At 35.5% G+C, this 17,756-nt stretch overlaps 1 pseudogene; it reads right to left on the reverse strand.

The window, feature by feature from the left end:
* Positions 1-802: 802 nt before the first annotated feature.
* Positions 803-1,781, reverse strand: LOC138081799 (protein-L-isoaspartate O-methyltransferase domain-containing protein 1-like; annotated as a pseudogene).
* Positions 1,782-17,756: the final 15,975 nt, after the last annotated feature.

The raw sequence follows: 17,756 nt of genomic DNA on the forward strand, positions 1-17,756 counted from the left end.
TGTATGGATGTGAGAGTTGGGCTATAAAGAAAGCTGAGCACTGAAGAATTGATGCTTTTGAACTGTGGTGCTGGAGAATACTCTTAAGAGACTGCAAGGAGATCCAACCAGTCCATCCTAAAGGAAATCAGTCCTGAATATTCATTGGAAGGACTGATGTTGAAGCTGAAACTCCAATACTTTGACCACCTAATTTGAAGAACTGAGTCATTGGAAAAGATCCTGATGCTGGGAAAGATGAAGGCAGGAGAAGGGGACAACAGAGGATGGGATGGTTGGATGGCATCACCAACTCAATGGACATGAGTTTGAGCAAGCTCCAGGATTTGGTGATGGACAGGGAGGTCTGGTGTCCTGCAGTCCATGGGGTCACAAAGAGTCGGACATGAATTGAGGGACTGAACTGAAATTTTTAATGGAGGAAATGCAAGCACCTGCAATTCAAACCAGATTATATATGATTAACAGTTATGCAACCTTGTATAAAATTAAGTCTAACTCTTACCTAAGAGGATTTATATTACACAAAGTCTGGGCTCTTGTTGCATTCAACTCTTAAAGTCATTCTGAGTTAAAACAGCCATTTTCCCCAAGACTTAAACGGAAATATATTTTATAAAAGGGATTATTTTTAATCTCTGAATTCATAATTTAAAATACTAAAACAGAAACAAGATACATTTTCTTCACCATAAATTCACTCTGATTAAAGAAAGAATTCTCTCTCTTAAACTCCTCACAAATGCCACAATCTAAAGACTAGAGGAATTATAGGTAGGCATTCTTTTCTTTCTGCTGTAAGCTATTTTTCTCTAAAATATGTCAAGTAAACTTTTAAAGATTCAGAGAAGTGGAGTTTCATATCTTTTTCTTTCAGTAAATTCTGAGATGACTCTTAACTTCTTTGTGGTCTTCCTCTTCCTTTTCTTTCTCTTCTATTTTTCTCATCCTCCTCACTTTCTAGAGGCTGAGGAATAAGCTGATTACTGGCAAATTCGTAAGTGTTAATTCTCTGTTTAACATTCTTTCTTTAGGTTGGAGCCCCTTAAGGAACCCCCTTGGCCTATATCTCATTATGTATGAAATATATGTGTTCATTAATATAAATATGAGCAAGTGCTATAGATTCTTGATAGCATTGATGGGTGGGCTGGGAGGAGTGCCCCATAAACTCTGATTGGCCAATATCTTCTTATTTGATTGCACAGGTAAGTGGAACAGATGCAACAAGGTTATTTTTACTTTTCCAAATGTATTTTACAGTGCTCATAGCATGTGTTAACTGATCTACTACCGGCATGACTACAATGCCTCCTGGTTTTAGTAATGCTTTCATGTAGTTCTCATAGTATTTCTGGACTCCAGCTCCACAATAATCTTAAAAAACTGATGACCATTAGATGCTTTCCAGGGGCAATTACCAACCACAAATGCAGGCTTACAGAACTCAAATCCTAGCAGTACTTCGCTTTATAGGTGCATGTAGGAATGTCTTCCTCTTGAGACAGAAAAATGATTTACTTCACAGAAGAAACTGTGCTAACTTGCTCATATAATTATTCTGATAAACTGCTAGATCATCAGGCTGACCTAGCCATGCCTTGGAGAGGCACCACTTTCCTTTCAGAGGGATACTACAGAATTAGAAGCTAATTATCAAAGCTATCACTATTTTTGATCAAGCTCCCCAGGTTTTCCTTGTCACATTTTACCACGTATGAATGACGCTCAATCCCATAATTTGTTGCCCCCAAATCTTTTCTACACAAGAGCCAGCTCATGTTTGAGAGACTGAATTTGTTTCAGCTGAACTCATGAAATTTGTTTACTCTGAAAAATACTGCACTGCACCGCGGCGCGGCCATCAGTCGACCAGCCGCAAGGGGGCGAAGGTGGGACGCTAGGCTCGGTCGATCCGTAGCAGCCACCGCCTCCGCCGCTGAAGGTTGATATTTTTATACTTCGCTGCTAAAAAATGGGTCATGTGCATTCATGTTTTGAACCATATTCATCTTATTGACGTGTAATATCAAGAATAGGGTAAATTCAGATTAGAAAATGATAAATGAATATTTTTAAAAGTAATAAATAATGATAGTGTTCTTTAGAACACCCATTTGGTTTAGTGTGTAAAAAACCAAGGCTAAGAAAATTAAAAACCTACTAGAGCTTTATCTACAAATTGAAAACATTTAAAAACATTTTAAAAAAATGAAAAAAATTAAATCATAGTGTCTGTAATTAACGGACAACACCCCCTTATCAACCCCTCTGCAGCTAGGAGAGTTTCCCAGTCGTAACTGACTATAATGGGACATAAGCTGACTTGGTCTGAACAGGAGCAATCCAAAGCAAGACAGGGAAAATTATACAGTCAAGTTCCCAATGCTGTTAGAAAGAGCTATCATTATAATAAAGTAGAATACTACATTTTTAACATACCTAAAGGCTTTCTCCTACCAAGTGTTAGTGTTCTCATTATTCTCTGTATAAAAAAACAGAAAACAACCTCCAAAATATGGCATGAAGAACTAACAGTAAGAAGGACAGGGGGCATTGGAATAAATTATGAAGTCTGTGGTCAAGTTTTTTACTCTTTAAATGTTCATTTTCTTTCTCAAACTCTCCCTGTATCTCTTTCACTCTCTTTCATTTTCATGAACTTGATTTGAATGTTTCTGTCTGTAAAAGGAGAGGGAAAAAAATTAGCTTTCAATTACCCCAAAGCCTGAAGACAGCTATTAAACTGCTCTACCTGTGTCCATTATAAATTCAGTCTCTCCCTTCAGCAGATTTCAGTCAATCTTTTATATACTTTATTAAGTGGTGATTTATTAAGATGGTATATATCATTTCTTATCCATAGTATCTATTTTCCAGATATTGTTCAAAATCTCTAGTTCTCTTCTTCATTAAAGACTCATATCCATGTCAGTTATCATTTTTCTTCTTCATTTATCAACACAAATGGTAAGTAGCATAGTCCTACTTGCCCCACTCTCCTAAACCAAAATCTTCCATCAAACTCTGTTGCCCTCTTGAACTACTTTTCTATTTCTTTTTGTTCTTTCATTATCAGGGTTTCTAATAAAAATGTGCTTCAATAAACTAATAGCTAACATTTACTTGAGTACTTATGAACCTGGAATTATGCTAAGAACTTTTATACATATCATTTGATTTAGTCCTCATTATCAGCTTTAAAATTGCAATTATAGATAATCTACATATCAGAAACCAAGGCACAGAGGATGTAAATAATTATCTTAAAGTTTCACTTTTAGTTGATGCTGATACTGGGATTCTAACCAAACTCTGATTCTGGAGACTGACTTATGGATCAATTTTCAAATTTAGTTTTACCACACATTCTATGGTTAATGAATTTTTATTCCTTTTTTAATAGACACCCTATGGAAAGCAAAGTTTCTAAAATTCCAGTGTAGAGAAAGAAAAATAATTTTCCTTAAATCCTTTGAAGTCTTATCTGAGACCCTGTAATAAAATTCCTATTAACAAAAGAAAAAACAAGCTCATTATTACATATACCCCATGTATATATGAAAGTTTCCAAGGGAAAAATGAGTAACTCCTTGAGGTAGCTTATAACTCAGAATTATACATCACCATAAGAAGGAAGAGGAGAGGAGCTGTAGACCATTTGTCTGGGTAGGATGTCTACTTCTCTTCTCCTCTTCTATGAAAAATCTAATCTTGACTGGTTAAGGAAACTTCCAGGGAGAGGGGAATGACATTTGAATTGCTGTTTTGCATCAATTTGTAAACAGATAAGGTCATCCCAAGGAAGCTTCTCTCTGTATTTACTGTTTTTTCCAAGTGCCTTCATCTAAAAAAAAAAAAAAAAAAAAAAAATCAATATGTCAAAGCCACATGTCTAAGGGTGGCATGATCTGAACACCTAAAATTGTAGGTGTTTTAGGGTCACATTATCTGTTGCCTTTAACCTGTAAATGTCTTCAAGATGAATTCAGTAAAATTTTGCCATTATGCATCCTAGCTCAAATTTTTGTATCCTTGACCAAGTTTTTCCTTCTTGGCATTTCGTGTTTCTGATAATTCTTCTAACATTAAGTGTGCTGATACTAAGTATCCTTAAATAAGGATTGTTTCCTTCCCTTCAGGTTCCTTTCTCTTTCTACTTATTTCTCTTCTTCAGACTACACTTAAAAAAAAAAAATCCCCATTTTTCTCTATGCATTTGAGCTTGTGATTTCATTGGCATTTCCGATTCAAAATTACTTACATGTGCTAATCCTCAAAATTATTTGTCAAGCTCTTATAGATTTTCTGAGCCTTAATATACTATTAGTTTAGCTTTGTTGAACATTTGTAACACAGAGTAAGTCCACTGCTGTTCAATCGCTGAGTTATATCTGACTCTTTGTGACTGCTTGGACTGCAGCACACCAGGCCCCTCTTTACTCCAAAGTACAGAGTTTGCAGAGTTTGCTTCTAATTCATGTCCATTGAGTTGATGATGCTAACTAACCATCTCACCCTCTGGTGTCCCCTTCTCCTTTTGCCTCAAGATTTTCCAGCATCATGGTCTTTTCCAATGAGTCAGCTCTTCTTATCATGTGACCCAAGTATTAGAACGTCAGCATCAGTCCTTCCAGTGATTATTCAAGGTTGATTTCCTTTAGGATTGACTAATGTCTCTCCATTTTAATACACTGTCTAGCTTTGTTATAGCTTTCCTTCCAAGGAACAAGTGTCTTTTAATTTCATGGCTGTGGTCACTGTCCATAGTGATTTTGGAACCCAAGAAAATACAATGTCACTGCTTCCACTTTTTATCCTTCTATTTGCCATAAAGAAATGGAACTGGATGCCATGATCTTAGTTTTTTTTTTTTTTTTTTTTGACATTGAGTTTCAAGTCAGCTTTGTCACTCTCCTCTCTCATCCTCATCAAGAGGCTATTTAATTCTTCTTCACTTTCTGCCATTAGAGTGATATCATCTGCATATCTGAGGTTATTAATATTTCCCCCAGCAATCTTGATTCCAGTTTGTGATTTATCCAGCCTAACATTTAACATGATATACTCTGCATATAAACTAAATAAGCAAGGTGACAATAGACAGCCTTGATGTACTCCTTACCCAGTTTTGAACCAGTTCATTGTTCCATGTCCAGTTCTAACTGTTGTTTCTTGACCTGAATACGGGTTTCCAAAAAGATAGGTAAGGTGGTCTGGTACTCTCATCTCTTTAAGAATTTTCCAGTTTGTTGCGATCTATATAGTCAAAGGTGTTAGTGTATTCGGTGAAGCAGAAGTAGACGTTTTTCTGGAATCCGCTTTCTTTTTCTATGATCCAGTGAATGTTGATTATTTGATTTCTGGTTCCTCTGCCTTTTCTAAACCTTGCTTATACACCTGAAAATTCTCAGTTCACATACTACTGAAGCCTAGCTTGAAGGATTTTGAGCATTATCTTGCTAGCATGTGAAGTAAAACAATTATACAGTGGTTTCAACATTCTTTGGCATTGCCCTTCTTTGTCCTTGAAATGAAAACTGACCTTATCCAGTCCTGTGGCCACTGCTGTAGGTCTGCGAGTTTCCTAGATGCACCATGGTCAATCTTGTCTACTTGCCTTTTCCTTTGCCTCAGTCAACTCTGCTTTCCTGGCTAATTTCAAATTATTTTCAAGAATCAACTTTAAATGACTGTCTATCATTAGACATTCTTTCATGCCTAACTCTCTGTGTCAAGACCTCTTTCAGTCCAACAATATTTCCCCTTCATTCTTACTAATAAAAGCCCTGTTTTTCTGTGTGCAAATACCTCCCAGAATAGAGTAGATTCCCCTAGATCCTTTCAATTCAGGGGAGCTCATTTGCTGCTGATGCTACTGCTAAGTTGTTTCAATCGTGTCCAACTCTGTGAGACCCCATAGACGGCAGACCACTAGGCTCCTCTGTCCCTGGGATTCTCCAGGCAAGAATACTGGAGTGGGTTGCCATTTCCTTCTCCAATGCACGAAAGTGAAAAGTGAAAATGAAGTCCCTCAGTCGTGCCCTACTCTTAGTGACCCCATGGACTGCAGCCTTCCAGGCTCCTCCATCCATGGGATTTTCCAGGCAAGAGTACTAGAGTGGGTTGCCATTGCATCTGATGCTATTTGAATTAAAAATATGCAAGCAGTCGTGTGAGTTCTTCAAAATTTCTTTCAGTGTACTCTTCGCAAATCTTTAAATTTGGACTAGTCCCTCTTAGTAACTTTATCCTTATTTTTGGCTAAAAAGCAGTCATGAAGTCTAGAAACTGAGCAGCCATGGGTCATGAGGCAGCAGCCAAAATGACAGACAAGCAAACCTTGCATCACATTCTCTCCATCATCTTACAGGCTTTATTTCCTTGATTTGTAACATTGTCTAACAGATTGAATCAGCTAGGGTAAGCCTATGATACCACAGAGTGATCCAAGAGTAGTCAAGGCTATGGTTTTTCCAATGGTCATGTATGGATGTGAGAGTTGGACTGTGAAGAAGGCTGAGTGCTGAAGAATTGATGCTTTTAAACTGTTTGTTGGAGAAGACTCTTGAGGGTCCCTTGGACTGCAAGGAGATCCAACCAGTCCATTCTGAAGATCAGCCCTGGGATTTCTTTGGAAGGAATGATGCTAAAGCTGAAACTCTAGTACTTTGGCCACCTCACGCGAAGAGTTGACTCATTGGAAAAGACTCTGTTGCTGGGAGGGATCGGGGGCAGGAGGAGAAGGGGACGACAGAGGATGAGATGGCTGGATGGTATCACTGACTCGATGGACACGAGTCTGAGTGATCTCTGGGAGTTGGTGATGGAAAGGGAGGCCTGGTGTGCTGCGATTCATGGCGTCACAAAGAGTCAGACACGACTGAGTGACTGAACTGAACTGAACTGAAACAACTAAGAAATTTATTTTGCACCCCTCACATAATTCACAATGGCAGTTCACATCCAGGGCAAACACTGCCTTCAGTGGGTTACCATAGCATGTAATCTTGAGTAAAATCTAGAATATAACACTATGTGCCATTGCGCATATTTGACCAGTGCAGTCACAACATGTCCATTACCAGGTTTTTCTGCTGCTGCTAAAGCACTTCAGTTGTGTCCGACTCTGTGTGACCCCAAAGACAGCAGCCCACCAGGCTCCCCCGTCCCTGGGATTCTCCAGGCAAGAACACTGGAGTGGGCTGCCATTTCCTTCTCCAATGGAGGAAAGTGAAAAGTGAAAGTGAAGTCGCTCAGTCGTGTCCGACTCTTAGCGACCCTATGGACTGCAGCCCACCAGGCTCCTCCGTCCATGGGATTTTCCAGACAAGAGTAATGTAGTGGTGACAAGGCCTAATCTCTTCCTTAGCATAATACAAATGCGTCACATGGCTCTACCTAATTCTAAATAAAATTTAAAAATTCAGGTCCATGTATCCTAAGGAAGAAAGAGGATGGATTTAGGAACCTAGCTAGTGCTGTATGGATTGTGTGATGTATCCTTTGTCTTATTTACTATTTTATTTTTATCTCACTCCAAATATGATTGAGAACTTCATAAAGGCAGAAATTTTTTTAAGTATTGTACCTCATGTCTAGAATAGTACCAGAAACATAATATTTAAACAATTGATATCTGCTACATAAATTGATCAATAAATTAATTAATACATTGTCTGCTGCTGCTGCTAAGTCACTTCAGTCACGTCTGACTCTATGCGACCCCGTGGACAGCAGCACACCAGGATTCTCTGTCCACGGGATTCTCTAGGCAGGAATACTGGAGTGGGTTGCCATTTCCTTCTCCAATACATTGTCTAGCTTTGTCGATGTTTCAGACATCTACATACTGGAATTTAGATGTAGTAAGTTCCAGTTTAAGAGTCTTAAGACAATGGGTGGACTAATAAAAGTCACTTTAGACATTTTAGAGATGTTTCTGTGTTATGAGCTCTCTTTTGGTTGATGCCATATGACATATTGTCTTCTTAGAACATCCTGAAAAACTTTTGATGGCATTAAAATTCAGTTATTTTGATATATCCATTAGAAACATCCTTTTAAATTGCATTATAATCTGGAAACATATTTTAATTAAATGAAAAATGTTTCATTGTGCTCTTAATTTAAACTATCCAGAAAAAAATGCTTAGACATTAAACTGCTAATGCTTTGTTTCCCAGAATTGCTATTATTATTTATTATTAGAGTAGACCGTCAGTAATTTACACTAATAACTGAGAGACTCACTAGAGATTACTGAATTTGGTAAATTAGTTAGTGAAAAAATAAATATGAAAAACATCAACACTGCAGTACCGCAAAATGTGCTTTATTCATTATTTTGATAAGTGTAGTTTAATTATAATTAGCTATGGTAATGTTTCACAGTATGCTAACAAACACATTGCCATATTTTATGAAATTAATGAAATCTTAGAACAAAAAATGTTTGCTAAACTAGTACCAGTTTTTGGAGAAAAGTATAAATCTGTGATTGAGTATATTTTGTATTATTTTTAATCCAGAAAAATATATATCTTATATGTGATGTTGTTTTGGTCATTCCGACTGCTTGTCATCTGTATCCTTTACTAGAAAATAAAGTTCATGGGAGTAGAGCTGCCTTGATTCATACATATTGAACATGTTATGCACATATAGGTATTAAGTATATATTGTATATGTATTTAAATTTATAAATGGAAAGATTTCACTGCAAATTTGGTAGCCCTAATAACTTTTAATATACATTCTGATCTTTGATCACCTGTACTTTTAGAAGTCAAAGGGGAAACTTAAATGTTTATTTCCATTATTTGTGATCTCTGTTCGCTTATATTTTAATGTCAAGATACATATTTAAAAATACTAAAATATTTGACTTTATACAAAATATCAATGAAATAAAATAAGTATCAAGTAAAAATGATAAAATAGGCAATGAAATCTTTGTAACATATGCAGCAATGAATTGATGTAGAATGTAATGATCTCCTGTAATCAAAGAGAAAGATAATGAAAAAGAAAAAAAAAATATTAACAATAAATGCACAGAAATATTACTGGAAAGTTAACTAAGTTTTCTCATTTTGTAGCTTTAAATGTTTTCAATATAAAACAAAAATAATTACCTTTATCCCCCAAAATAGCAAAAATAAAACAAAATGAAAACAACAGTATTAGAAAAGATGAAGAGAAATGAGAATTTTAATCTGTTTGGGAAATTCATTAATTTTTGGATACTTTAGAATATCTATTTATAATTTAATATACATATACTTTTGATTAGTAGTTTTGCTTTTAAAAATGATACTGCCAAACTTTAGTATTTATGCCTAAAACCTATTTATACAAAGGTGTTTATATTGTGTATTAGAGCAAAATAATGAAAACAATTTAGATGCTCATCAGTTAGTACATGTTTTTAAACTATTTTTCCAGTTTTATTGAGATTTAATTAAAATATGATATTGTGTAAGGTTAAAGTGTACAACGTGTTGATTAATCTGTTGCAAAATGATTACTATCATAGTATTACCTATCACCTCCTCTTGTCACAGAGTTACCATTTGTGTGTGTTTGTGTGTGTTGGGAACATTTAAGATCTACTCTCTTAGCAAGTAAATGTTTAATTATGGCATATCCAACATTACAATGTATGGTGCACTGTGCCTATTCAATAAGAGTCAGTGATTATTATTAATCAGTAAAATGTTCCAATTTAGTCTAACATAAGCTATCAAATTTCTTTGTTTGCTATTTATAAACATGAGGTTGTATGAAAGTTCAAAATCTTACTTTCTCTATTGAAACAATTCCTGAATAGATTTATACATTAAATGTGAACACAAAATTCTATAAGGCTTTTTTTGTAAAAATTGGCAAGCTGATTCTGAAATCTGTATAGAAATGAAAATTACTGAAATAGCCCAACAACTTTGAAAAGGGATCAAGGTTAGAAGGATTTATATTACCCAATTTTAGCACTTATTATAAAACGATAATATTGAAGCACAGTGACAGACAAATAAATGGAAGTGATTCTAAAAATAGATTTACATGTAGAGAGTCATTTGATTTTTGACAAAAGTTCAAAAGCAATTGAATGGATAAAGGATCATCTTCAAAAATGATACTAAAACAATTGAATAGTCATATACTCCCAAAAAAGAAATCTTCAATCTACACTTCATATTATATACACATTAAATGTTAGGCTATCCCTCAATAAATTGAAAACATTTATTATGTAAAAGCCCTAATGTGGAATCTTTATTATTATTTTGTTACTGAGGTGTTCCAATTGATACACTGGGGAAAAAGAAAGGCAAAATTCTCCACAATTTTATTTTCCTTTTATTATTATTATTACTGAAGCCTGAGAGAAGAATAGTTTCAGAAATTGAGAGCAGGGCCCTGATCACTGCAGAACTGGCAGGGAGAAAACAAACAATTTCAATTGCATTCAGTTCAGTTCAGTTCAGTTTAGTCATTCAATCATGTCCACTCTTTGTGACTCCATGAATTGCAGCACACCAGGCCTCCCTGTCCATCACCAACTCCTGGAGTTCACCCAAACTCTTGTCAGTCGAGTCAGTGATGCCATCCAGCCATCTCATCCATTCTTGACACGTTTTCCTCCTGCCCCCAATCCCTCCCAGAATCAGAGTATTTTCCAATGAGTCAACTCTTCATGTGAGGTGGCCAAAGTATTGGAGTTTCAGCTTTAGCATCAGTCCTTCTAAAGAACACTCAGGATTAATCTCCTTTAGAATGGATTGGTTGGATCTCCGTGCAGTCCAAGGGACTCTCAAGGGTCTTCTCCAACACCACAGTTCAAAAGCATCAGTTCTTCGGCACTCAGCTTTCTTCACAGTCCAACTCTCACATCCATACATGACCACTGGAAAAATCATAGCCTTGACTAGACGGACCTTTGTTGGCAAAGTAATGTCTCTGGCTTTTCAATATGCTATCTAGATTAGTCAAAACTTTTCTTCCAAGGAGTAAGCGTCTTTTAATTTCATGGCTGCAGTCACCATCTGCAGTGATTTTGGAGCCCAAAAAATAAAGTCTGACACTGTTTCCACTGTTTCCCTATCTATTTCCCATGAAGTGATGAGACTGGATGCCCTGACCTTCGTTTTCTGAATGTTGCACTTTAAGCCAACTTTTTCACTCTCCTCTTTCACTTTCATCAAGAGGCTCTTTAGTTCCTCTTCACTTTCTGCCATAAGGGTAGTGTCATCTGCATATCTGAGGTTATTGATATTTCTCCTGTCAATCTTGATTCCAGCGTGTGCTTCTTCCACCCCAGCGTTTCCCATGAAGTCCTCTGCATATAAGTAATAAGCAGGGCGACAATATACAGCCTTGACGTACTCCTTTTCCTGTTTGGAACCAGTCTGTTGCATTAGCCATACCAAAGATTAATAAAGGACTCTTTGAACTTGTAAAAGAACATCAAACACTGTTCTCAGTTATAACTAAGACACTGTAGGGAACATAGCTGTTTACATGGCCACATAGTGGGAACTCTTCTGTCATAAGAACCTAGTTATAAAAACTGACAGAAACTTTTTTTTTAACTGCAGAAGATGCAGCTAATTTAGAAATGGCAGTCAAGTTCCAAAATAAAAGTACACTCTTGTTGAAGAATGCGAGTCAGCAGCTTGAACTCAAAATTTACAAGAGGTGGCAACTGAAAGCAACTCTGTGAGATGACAACATGTGTAAACAGATGTGAACTGTGTCACAAGTCTCCATACTTTTCTAGCAAAAGCATGTTTCTGTGAGACCGTGCAGTTTTACCACCGGGACTGAAAGAGGTTACAGGTGTCAGTTAAAGAAAAAGACAGACTTTGACACTTCTGAAAATAATTCCAAGGAAGTATACTGCACAGATTTTCTCCTCTCATTCCCCATTGCTTCTTGACTCTGAAAGTGAAATAAAATTATACATTATGAAGATGTTTATGTAACATAGCTAAAGATGCTTATGTAATGTAGCTAAAGATGCTTGAATCTGTAGCCCAGATTTAAAATATTTAGTTATTGGTTTATTTTCTACTTACTGAGCATTAGGAGGAACTAATATTTGTATGTTTACACTTTGAAATAGAAAAGACTCTTTCTTGGACCTCCATACTGTGTAGGCTTCAAAAGTCTAGGAAAGCTAACATTTTTTGATTCCCTATATATATTAAAAACTCAGAAAGTACCTCTATTTTTTTCACATTTTACCACTTCATCTACACTCCTCTTTCACATTAGCAACATTTCAGCAATATTGTCATTCTATTGAAGAACAATTCATAAAACATAAATATAAACATAATAAACACAAATAATAATATTTCCTGAAGTTTAAAACATTCAAACACAAAATAATATGTATTTCAAAACCAATTTATTTGAAATACTTTTTCAAAGATAAAAATTTCAGCAATATAATAAACATCCTTTGAGGTTAAAATAATGCTTGATTGCAAATTTTCACCATTCCTGGCCACTGTTTTCTACCAGTCAGAAAGTTACTTAATGTTTTCTTAAAATTCTTTGGTACCTGGCTTTATGGTCTTTCCCATTACCTCAATTCTTACCATCACCCTTGACAACAATTAAGGGTTTTTTCTCTTAACCTATCTTTATCTATCTTACCTTTTAAAATGGAAATTTGAACATCATAGTTAATGATGAAAATCTTTCATTTTTCTCTTTGCTTCATATGTTACTCCTAGCCCAGTGTATCTTTGGCATAAGCAGAAATTTCTTTACCTGACTTCTCTTTATTTTTTTTTTATTATTATTATGTTTTACTTTATCCTTTTTGTGACTTCTTTCTGGCTTTCATTTGGTCTTTATTAATCCTGGATGCTTTGGTCACTCCCTTACATATTCTTCAAGTCTTTTTTCATTGTTTCTCAATCACTGTTAGTCCACAGAAATTTTGTTTGCAATTCTTTTTCCTGCATTCTTTCCTCCTGTATTTGACATCCTGATACAGCCAGCACAAAATAAATACATAATCTTGAATACCACCATTAGAAGAAATTCATTGTTTCCTACCTTTAAATCCATCATTTCTGAGCCTTAAAATCTTTCAAGGATTTATTTCATGTTCTCCCACTCAATTACCTCTCTTATTCTTCACAGAACAGTTGTATACCTTCCCCACTCTCCTCAAATTCCTTATCCCACCGAACTGTGCTCAATCTCAGCATAAAATCTCTACAATTTCCTAGTACTCAATGTGTTGAACAATCTACTAAGCCCTCTATAAATATCACCTCGTTTCATCCTCTCAATAGTCTGCTGAAGAGGCTTTATTATTATCACTGTACTGAGAGTAAACTGAAGATGAGAATGATAGAGTAATGTCAAGCTTCTATAATGAATGATATTTGAAGCTTGAATTTGAACTTGCAACCTCTTGATCTTAAATGCCTCCTTCAGCAGAAAAAAATAAACTTGCCCTGTTCCTTACTGAGAATTGAGAATCCATTAGATGAGAATTGTCTTCTGCATTTCCATTTTAAATGCATTTGGTGGTTTATATTTTCCACTTTCTCACTTTGATATTGTCAAACTCTTCTACTTTTTAAGTTAATGAGAACCTAACATTACCCTCTTCTGCCTGTATAAAAGATGCTTCTCTTTTGTATAATCCACTTTCTCATCTATGGCTTCAGTGATAGGAATTATTTTTTTTTTTCTATTTAATTCCATAACATCTATTGTGAATGTTGAGTTTTGCTTTTACACACACATATACACCCAAAGATCTACTGAATCTGCCTTAAGTAATATAATGCTTGTGTCTAACTACCCAGTTAATCAGTAAATTCACACCTTTTTATTTATCGTTCACACTGCAATTTCAACTTTTGAAAATACTGTCAAGACAGTGTATTTGAGCTATACTGAAGCACCAGGATTCTTTGAGGCTCTCTCTTAATCTTCATATTCACATCACCCAAGCCAGGATTTTCCTATAGAGCTTTCTCTATTGATAGTTATGTTCTATGTCTGTGTTATTTAAATATGGTAAGTATTAACTGCATATAGATATTGAGCCCTTGGAATGTGGTTAATGGTTCTGAGGCACTGAGTTTTTAATTTGTTTGATTTTAATTAATTTAAGATTAAACAGCCACACATCACTAGTAGTTACATATTTTACAGTACACAGCTCAGCTTCTAAGCATCAGACTTCTTAGGGCTGGAAATCACTAGAACTTGAGTTGCTATAATTTGATTCAACTGGACTATAATTAAAAATACATTTATCAATCCTTCTTTGAATATTCAGCATTGTGCTTGCAGCTGCAAAACAAGATGAAAGCATGGAAAAATTTAACTCTACCTTTAAGGAACTGGGACTATAGTTTGTGGCCAAATCCAGTCTGTCACCTCATCATGCAAATAAAATATTGCTGGAAAATACACACACCATTCCTTACTTATAGTTTGTGGATGCTTTTGTGCTACAATAGAAGATTTAAGTAGCTGCAACTTAGACAGTATGGCCATGTAAACCAAAAATATTTGCCATCTGACTTTACAGAGGAAGTTTGTAAGGCATGATCTAATGGGTCGCAGCTATGAAAACAAATATTTAAAATAAGGTGAAATAAATTTAACAATAGAAATGGGCATAAAGTGCAGAGGCATTAAGGCAGTGCATGATTGATTCTGGCTGAGTGGTTCAGGAAAGGAATTAGGGATAAATGATGGCAGAGTTAATTTTGATTGATGAATAAATTTTTCAGAACAGAGGGCAAAGGCAGTGTTTGATGTATCTCTTTATATTTAGTAAATGGGGAATAAAATAATTCTACCATTGAATATATATATATATATATGTCTAAATATTCATTTTTCCTCACTACTGCTATTTAAATTTATGTTGACTTTTTATAATTTGAAAATTTTGCACACAAAATATTCCTGGGGAAAAGCAGGAAGTAAATAAGCAGGTCCAGATAGTCTGCTGGATTTCATTTAACATGTAATGGTGCCACATCTACCCAGAACTTAAGTTGACCTTTTTAAAAAAATTCTATATTGGAAAGTGCATAATTGTCTTAAGACCTGCATATTTACAGTAACTATCAGTAATTGAAAAAGTAAAATATTTTATATTCATCTATATATTTACTTGAGTTAAAATTGAGTGTTAGTTTTTAACACTTAATATTCAAAATGGAAGTGCTTTTGAATAGCACACTGTAACTGTTCTTTTATGGCATGTGAAGTGCATGAATGTAGGTACTTCATAGAAAATATATATTTTATATCATTCCCTAAAATTTGGAGAGGACTCATGGGGAGATAACATTTATAAGTGGGCAGAATAAAGGGTATTATAACTTCTAGAACTGGGACTACACAGAATTTTCTAGCCTGAAACAAATATATTGAGCTTAATTTGAAGCTTGAAGGAATCCAACATCAACATTGGAATAGATATTTAAATATCACCACAGGTTAGATTCCATGCAACTTCTTTTAAAGAAAATTAAATTTCTCATAATCAGAATCATTACCTTATATTTTTCTGATCCTGTACAAGGGCTTCACTTTTCTGTGCAGCAGTTATCTTTTATTTCAACCATCAGGTGGTAGCCTGAGGTTTGGGTAAAACAGTGAAGATGATTGCATTTCCTTTTCCATGGCGATTGGCTCAGGTAATTTCAATTTAGTCTTATCTGTATGTGACATTACCTGAAGGTAGATACCCCTGAAGGGTGGTTTTGTCAATGAAAACCTCAGAATGGTTTTTAATGGTTATGACTGAAAGCAATTTCTCTTCTTATCAAATGCACGAAGAATCATAACAACATTTGGTGAATGTGAGAGAAGAAAGCTATCATCAAAAAATTCTACAAACTAAAAAATGCTGGAGAGGGTGTGGACAGAAGGAAACCCTCCTATACTGTGGGTGGTAATGTAAATTGATGCAGCCACTATGGAGAACAGTATGGAGGTTCCTTAAAAATCTAAAAATAGAGCTACCATGTGACCCAGGAATTCTACTCCTAGGCATACATGCAGAGAAAACCAGAATTAGAAAGGATGTATCCACCCAGTTTTCGTTGCAGCGCTATTTACAACAGCAACCTAACGTCCATTGACAGAGGAATAGATGAAGATGTGGCTCACACATATATACAATGGGATATTACTCAGCCATAAAAAAGAACAAAATAGTTCCATCTGCAGACATGTGGATGAACCTAGAGATTGTCATATGGAGTGAATTCCATATCACTTATGTGTGAAATTATAAAACTGGTACAGATGAACTTATTTGGAAAGCAGAAATAGAATCACAGATGTGGAGAACAAACTTATGGTTGCTTAAGGTGGGAAAAAGATTTGAGATTAATTGAGAGACTGAGATTGACATATATACACTACTATGTATAAAATAGATAATTAATGAGAACCTACTTCATAGCACAGGGAATTCTACTCAATGCTCTGTGATGACCTAAATTGGAAGGAAATCAAAAAAAGATTGGATATAATGTATACATGTAACTGATTCACTTTGCTGCATAGCAGAAACTAACACAACACTGTAAAGCAATAATAATCCAAAAAATTAATAAAGGAATAACAAGAATATCGCTGACATTTATTTTTAATTTTTTATACTATATATATAACATCAGTGTGTCATTAAAGAAATGCAACACACATTGGCAGCTTGTAACACTTTCTCTGTATAACAGTCAGACATTAAAGAAAAGGCAGTTATCAGCATTCTTGAAACTGGTAAAAGCAAATATTTTATTTATTGCTCTCAAGAGGGCAATTGTGAGAGAAAACTTATGTGCATATCACGAATGACTCTTACCTGTACTGTTAACTTAGCTATATTTTTAATAATTCCATTTAGAATAATTACCTCTGCATTTGCATGTGATATTATAAACACTGTTTCAAAATGATTTTTGTGGATTGATGACTACACAAAGCTCACTGTACAAAAGCTGTTCATCTAATTATTTTTTAAAATTATAAATATGTTTTGTTCTTGAGTTTTGGGCTTCCCAGGTGCCACGGTGGTAAACAATCAGCCTGCCAATGCAGGAGATGCAGGAGACACGGGTTAGACGTCTGGGTTGAGAAAATTCCCTAGGGGAAGAAATGACAAACCTCTCTAGCATTCTTCCTTGGAAAATATCATAGGACGAGCCTGGTGGACTGAGTCCACTGAATTGCAAAGAGTCAGACATGATTTAACTACTGAAATCTCACACATATATTCTTGAATTCCACAACACATTGGCATGTTCTCATAAGTACTGCAGTAACGGAAACTATTCAACCTCTTTGCAACATTCAGTTCAGTTCAGTCACTCAGTCATGTCCAACTGTGTGACCCCATGGACTGCAGCACACCAGACTTCCCTGTCCATCACCAACTCCCAGGAACCTATTCAAACTCACGTCTGTCACATTGGCGATGCCATCCAACCATCTCATCTGCTGTCGTCCCCTTCTTCTCTTGCCTTCAATCTTTCTCAGCATCAGGATCTTTACAAATGGTCAGTTCTTCACATCAGGTGGCCAAAGTATTGGAGTTTCAGCTTCAATATCAGTCCTTCCAATGAACACTTAGGACTGATTTCCTTTAGAATGGACTGGTTGGATCTCCTTGCAGTCCAAGGGAATCTCAAGAGTTTTCTCCAACACCACAGTTCAAAAGCATCAATTCTTCAGTGATCAGCTTTCTTTAT

Source organism: Capricornis sumatraensis, chromosome 7, assembly GCF_032405125.1.
Source record: "Capricornis sumatraensis isolate serow.1 chromosome 7, serow.2, whole genome shotgun sequence".
NCBI lineage: Eukaryota > Metazoa > Chordata > Mammalia > Artiodactyla > Bovidae > Capricornis > Capricornis sumatraensis.